At 35.3% G+C, this 6177-nt stretch overlaps 1 long non-coding RNA gene across 9 annotated transcripts; it reads left to right on the top strand.

The window, feature by feature from the left end:
- Positions 1-1347: 1347 nt before the first annotated feature.
- Positions 1348-5629, top strand: LOC121967168. Of its 9 annotated transcripts, none has more exons than XR_006107669.1 (8): positions 1348-1514; positions 1600-1693; positions 1778-1910; positions 2720-2896; positions 3292-3436; positions 4732-4776; positions 4847-4925; positions 5058-5629. It is a non-coding gene; the product is annotated as an uncharacterized LOC121967168 (long non-coding RNA). The 9 variants fall into 9 exon arrangements; XR_006107672.1 differs by having other exon boundaries at positions 3292-4925; positions 5058-5281; positions 5371-5423; positions 5499-5624; XR_006107665.1 differs by having other exon boundaries at positions 4732-4925.
- The last annotated feature ends 548 nt before the right edge of the window (positions 5630-6177 follow it).

Genomic DNA, 6177 nt, shown 5'->3' with positions numbered 1-6177 from the left:
AAAATATTAAGTATCGTTTCCAATCCAACTTTAACTTATGAAGGACAATTTGAATTAATAATGTTAAGCATCGTTTGCAATCCAAATTTAACTTCAGTAGAGCACATGGGTAGTTAGGATAGTTTTATGCTTGTACAAATTTTTATACAGGGGAACTAGAACGGTATTCCGAGTAGCAATCAACATGATCGTGGTGGAGAGTACCTCTTAGGAGAGTTTAGGAGTTACTTATCATAGGCAGGGATTCAATCCCAATTGTCTACACTTGGTACACCCTAACAGAATGGTGTAGCGGAATGAATGAATAGGACTCTTATGGAAATGGTTAGATCAATGATAAGTTATTCAGAATTACCAAATTCATTTTTGGGATATGCTCTAGAAACGGTGACGTACATTCTGAACTTGGTACCTTCTAAGTCAGTACCCTCTACTCCCATAGAATTATGGAATGAGCATAAGCCTAGTTTGAAACACATTCGATTTGGGGTAGTCCAGCACATGTGCTGAAGGGAGACGCTGATAAGTTGAAATCACGTACAGAAGTTCATTTGTTCGTGAGATATCCTAGAGGAACGAAAGGTGGTTTGTTTTATAGTCCTAAAGATCATAAGGTCATTGTTAGCACCAATGCCCAATTTTTAGAAGAGGACTATGTAATGAACCACAATCCCATGAGTAAAATTGTTCTTGAGAAAATAAGAGAAGACACTTCTATTTTAGTACCAACTGTAACGACCCGTCTTCTACTACTAGGCTGTAAGGCCGATCGTTACGGTTGTGCTGTGCTATACTGTGCGGAAAGCTAGGCTAATTAAAATTTTGCTAATCTAATTGCTGGGAACGCTGAAACTGAACGTTCTACATGTACCTAATAATTGTACACATGCTAGGGGAGATGTTTACCACTGATATTGGACTTCTGATCGGTCCACGGACCGGTCCACTGATACTGGCACGCACTACAAGAAAAACCTCATTCAACAACACTCAAACGACAACGGTTTTATACCAAATGGTTGTCTTTTTGCCTTTTAACAACGGTTTCATCAAAAACCGTTGTCTTTTAGCAATTTTTTTGGCCTATGACAACGGTTTTTAAAAACTGTTGTCTATTTATATTTTTTTGAGGTTACGACAACGGTTTTTAAAGGCTACGACAATAATTTTTTAAAACTGTTGTCTATGTGAGCTTTTTTCTGGGATTACGACAACGGTTTTTAAAAACCGTTGTCTATTAAGTGTTGTTGAATGCTATTGTTTCTTTCTTTGGCTGCTTTTTCCCCTTCGCCATTTTTTGCCGCCACGTTTTTTCTTTCCCTCTCCCCGAAATTTTTTGCCGCCTTATTCCGCCCCTTTACCTTCTCGATCCAAGTCCTAAACCCGTCGCCCCTTCTTTGCCCTGCCTCCTCCCTTCTGCCGCCCGCTTCCACTACTCCGTTTAATTTCTTCAGAAATTCTTTCACAGCTCATCGCCACCCATTACCATCTTTGCTTGTCCTATGGGTGCACAGGTAGCCTTTTTTCGTCTCCTCGTTATTTGTTTCCTTCTTTTTCTATACTCTTCCGGCCATCAATTACTTTCACATTTCGCCGTAGGAGTTGTGAAACAGAGAGCAGGGGGAGTGAGGCATAGAAGGGGGAGAAGAACGATGCTGGGTGGAATTCTAGGTGGGAAATTCTTCAACAAATGGTAAGAAGTAATTCTGTTTCTTGGTAAAGTTTGGAGCTTTTGTTCTTGGTGGTGGATATTCACGATGGATCGACTGGGCGGCAGCAAGCACTCGGCGAAGAACATAAGGGCGAGGATCGGGCCGATACGAAGTAAGAAACAGGCCACAGTGCGGTGGCTCAAAAAGGACGTCGCCGACCTCATCGCCCCCGGCCACGAAGCGAACACGTACGGAAGGGTAAGAGTTTGTTTTCGCTTTCAAGAAATTGCTAATAATGAAGTTTTTTGTTTTTGAAATTAAAAAAAAAAGAAGAAGAAAAGAAGAGGAAATTGGATGAATGCTAAGGTTCCCCCTTTCCTCGAGCTCATTTTGGTGTAGGTTTCCTTGAAAGATCTATCACGACTGTAGTTCTTGTGTTTTTTGTTTAAGCATTAAGAGATCGAGTAAAGGGATGGTTTCTAAGCACTTCCAAATTGGAGTATTTGCTTTCGGGGCATTTGTTCAATTTCCTGTTAAAAAATGAGAGGAAAAAAAACTTGTTTTTAACATTCCTGCATATTGTGTTTCTGCTCTTGATTGTTTGGTTTCGCCCTTCATGTTTCAATGTTAAAAAGAATTGCTTTCGAGCATTTTATATCTGATATTTCTGTTCTTAATTTGCTTGGCTTATTTATTTCTTCTAGCTTTCTTTTAAATATTCTATATTTACTTTTGGTCTTAGCAGTTTTCTCCTCGCGCGCAATAGGAAGACTGCATTATTTTGTTTATTTGTTGCAAATCAGCATAGAGGGAAGATAACTTCCATAATATATAAATTTTGGGTTGAAAGGAAATTAGTAGGTTTTAGTTTGACCTTTTGGGTATGTGTATTTTCCCACCACTGCGAGCAATAATTAATGAAGAAAGAATTTCTGATCGAGGTATATATCTTCTAGAGCCTTGAAACATCTTTATTTCTTACGTCTTTTTTGCATGCCTGCATGTTTATAATTATGATATAGGTCTTTCCTTAGTGTATGTGTATTTTTTACTCTTTGTTGCTGCAGGATGGAGTAACTTCTCTGGGAGTCCTTTTGAGGATGTGTGTTCCGCAAATATACAGAGGTTCAGATCTAGCAGAATCATAAACCAAAGCTCTCTGGAAAATTTTCTTTTTGTCAACCAAATGGAGGATGCACCTCTCAAGACAATTGACTTTGGATTGTCTGTTTTCTTCAAACCAGGTGCTGATCTTCTTCTTGTTAATATTGTTATGCAACTCAAGATGCATCTTTGCTTGTGATTTTATTTTGAATCACGCAAAAGTTTTAGTAGTTAGCTTTACTTTGCATCTAGATAGATTATGGTCCTAATCATGGGCTTCATATGCTGGATTAATTAGCTATATATAAATTGAGCTAAAAGAATTTTATTCGACATCCATGCAGACATTGATTAGCTTATATAAGATAGAATTTGAGGTAAAAGAATTTTATTCTATCACTAGTTGCTTTGTCTCACTTACAAAGCTTTTGTTGTTGTCCTTCCAAATACTCAGTATCATCTGAGAACATCTAAATGGATGAAGTTACTTAAATTCTTTCAACCAGTTTATTGATGGGCGAGTTCTCTTGTTCAGGAGAGAGATTCACTGATGTGGTCGGCAGCCCTTATTATGTTGCTCCTGAAATCCTAAAAAAAACGTTATGGTCCTGAGGCAGATATTTGGAGTGCTGGGGTTATCATTTATATTCTTCTTAGTGGTGTTCCTCCATTTTGGGCTAGTGAGAATTTGTTCTCTATTCTTGTCAGTTTGTATTAGCAAATTTATTCTGTTTATATATTTCCCGTTACTTATATAAGCGTCATTTTGTCTATAATTTTCTGATATAATATCTTCTGTAATTCACCAAACTCACAGAAACCGAACAAGGCATATTTGAAGAGATTTTACATGGTACTCCTGATTTTGAGTCAGACCCATGGCATAATTCTTTGTTTAACTTTAAATAGTTTCAAATTATTTTCAATTCAGGCAATAAAACCTGTGTGCAATTGCTTTGTGATGAAAGTAAAATTACCTACTAATCCTAATCCTTCTAGCTACATGTCCATTGGAAAGATCAATAGGCATGAATATAAACTCATCCCCTGTGGGTCATTAGCTGCTATTAGAAGACACGTGTCCATTATGCAAAACCAAATCCTAAAGTACATTGCTGTGGTTGAGTTCAATACATTTGACATCTAAGATGTGGAAGTCATTGGGCCAAAGTAATTAACTTTATTCCATCTCACCTCTTGTGGGTAGAAAGAATAAGAGAAAAGTAAAGGGAAAATATTTGCTTTATTGATTTATTATTATAGCTAACGATCTTATTTATACAAATTGTCTAGTGATATATAGAAAATGTTCTGACAAATATGATGTTAGTGAATATGGTATGAAATCTCATCAATCATAGAAACAATAGTAGTTATGGATTAATAAAAACAGTAACGATAGGTGAATATGGTATGATTGCTTAAATTTAATTGGTTCATGTTTTTTAGCTCTGAAGTTTATTATGCACTGAGGTTTTTCTCTAAATGAAGCACTGATTTTGAAAACCATCATTATATGCGCTATTCTTTAACTTGTTGGACAATAGTTCACTTTTAAATCCATTGGTATAGCATTCTAATTAAATTGAAAATGGAAGATCTACTTTTTTATAAGGTGTTACAACATGATAGCGATATAAGCTCCCACCTGTCTTCACTTGCATTCATTTGATCAAGTTAAACACAGAAAAGTGAGTTGAATCTAGTTTCATCTTGCCTCACATTGATAGCAATTTGACTCAAGTAAGTTTTACAATAGCTTCTTATATAACTATACTTACATGTTAGATTTCCCCTTGAATTGTTGTCAACTATACTGAGTTTTTAGGTTGAAACTATATATGAGATTGTCAAAAAGAATAATTTTTTTATTACATGTTAGAGATAATGATCTTTATTGCTGATATTTCCTTGTTTTTCTTGTTCAGATTATATTTGTGTCTGATTTTATTTCATTTACAAATTTCATTTGCAGGTCTTGGATAAACCTTCCTGAAACTTTCTCCTTGTATCAAAAATTGTATATGGTCAAGAGTTACTAGTGCTTCAGATAAAGATGAACTCTTCTAATATATGTTTAGATTTTGCAGGTTCTATTGACAAAGTTTCCTAGGGTGCCACCAACGTTCCAAGTAACATCAAATGTTTTCCAGGATTTGGCAATTATAAGTAATATTCACTCAACAGTCTATATTTCTTTATCTATTTTTTTCATAATTAATTAAATGCATTAGTTGAACTGTGGTGAACTTTTGGAATTGACTTATCTATATTGATCATGTTTCTTCATTCATTTGGTAGTTTGATATCAACCAGATGACACAATCTGGCGGATTTAGCTTAGGAGGAACTTTTCAATCTAGCCTTCAGCAACAACAACTGCATACTACCACAGCCTATAGTTTGAGCCTGCCAAGGGTCTTTATAAAACATTTGGTTCTCCATGCTCTGATGAGCCTGCCAAGGGGGAGCTTGAGTACTGCAGTCCAACATGTTATTATGCCAAAACACCACCACCTCTACATGTAAGCTTTTATGTTATGGTTTTATTTGCCGATATGAATGGAGTACTTGAAGAGTATATGATTTATCAAATCTGTTATTGTGATTGTAGCAACTGTATTTCTCCAAATTTCAGCTATCAACCTTGTTTTATGTCTTCTACAGGTATTATATTCTTTCCTTTTTTTTTGTGCTTTGCTCACATACTTTGCTTCACAAAAATCCAGAATGTTGGAAAAGGTTTACATGGAAGAATCAGCAAGTGAGAAAGAGGAGTCCAATGAAATTCTACAAGTTGAAGATTTTGATGGGGCTTGAGTTGACAATAATTACTTGCAATCCTACATGGCATGAACCACCATCACAAGTTTCTAGTCTTTTGACAATTGTTCATTAGTTGTAAATGAAGTTTATTTATTTATTTGTATTGGGATAAATTTTATTTGAATATTAGACATGTTTTTTCTTTTATGATTGTAATATAATTCTTGTATAAGTAACATTTTGAATGACATTGATATGAGAAATATTCTTTCTTTTGTGATTACGATTCTTTATTATATATTTATATTGAAATATGATATATTGGTATTAAAAGATAATAATTTAAAAGACAATGATCTAAAACCGTTGTTATTGACTATCACCCTCAAAGACAACGGTTAAAAACCGTTGTCGTAGCCCCCAAAAACGGTTGTAAACTAGCAGTGTTAATAAAAAATTCTCTAAACAACAACGGTTTTAAACTGTTGTCTTTTCATTCAAAGACAACGGTTTAAAACCGTTGCAAAACTGTTGTCTTTTCATTCAAAGACAACGGTTTAAAACCGTTGTCGTAGCCCCCACTTTTAACAACACTGCCAATTACAACGGTTTTAAAAGACCTACGATAACGGTTTTTAACCGTTGTCTTTTAATG

The sequence above is a fragment of the Zingiber officinale genome, chromosome 3B (assembly GCF_018446385.1).
Source record: "Zingiber officinale cultivar Zhangliang chromosome 3B, Zo_v1.1, whole genome shotgun sequence".
NCBI lineage: Eukaryota > Viridiplantae > Streptophyta > Magnoliopsida > Zingiberales > Zingiberaceae > Zingiber > Zingiber officinale.
Note: the sequence above shows the minus strand (reverse complement) of the source record. Positions and strands in the feature narration are given on the sequence as shown.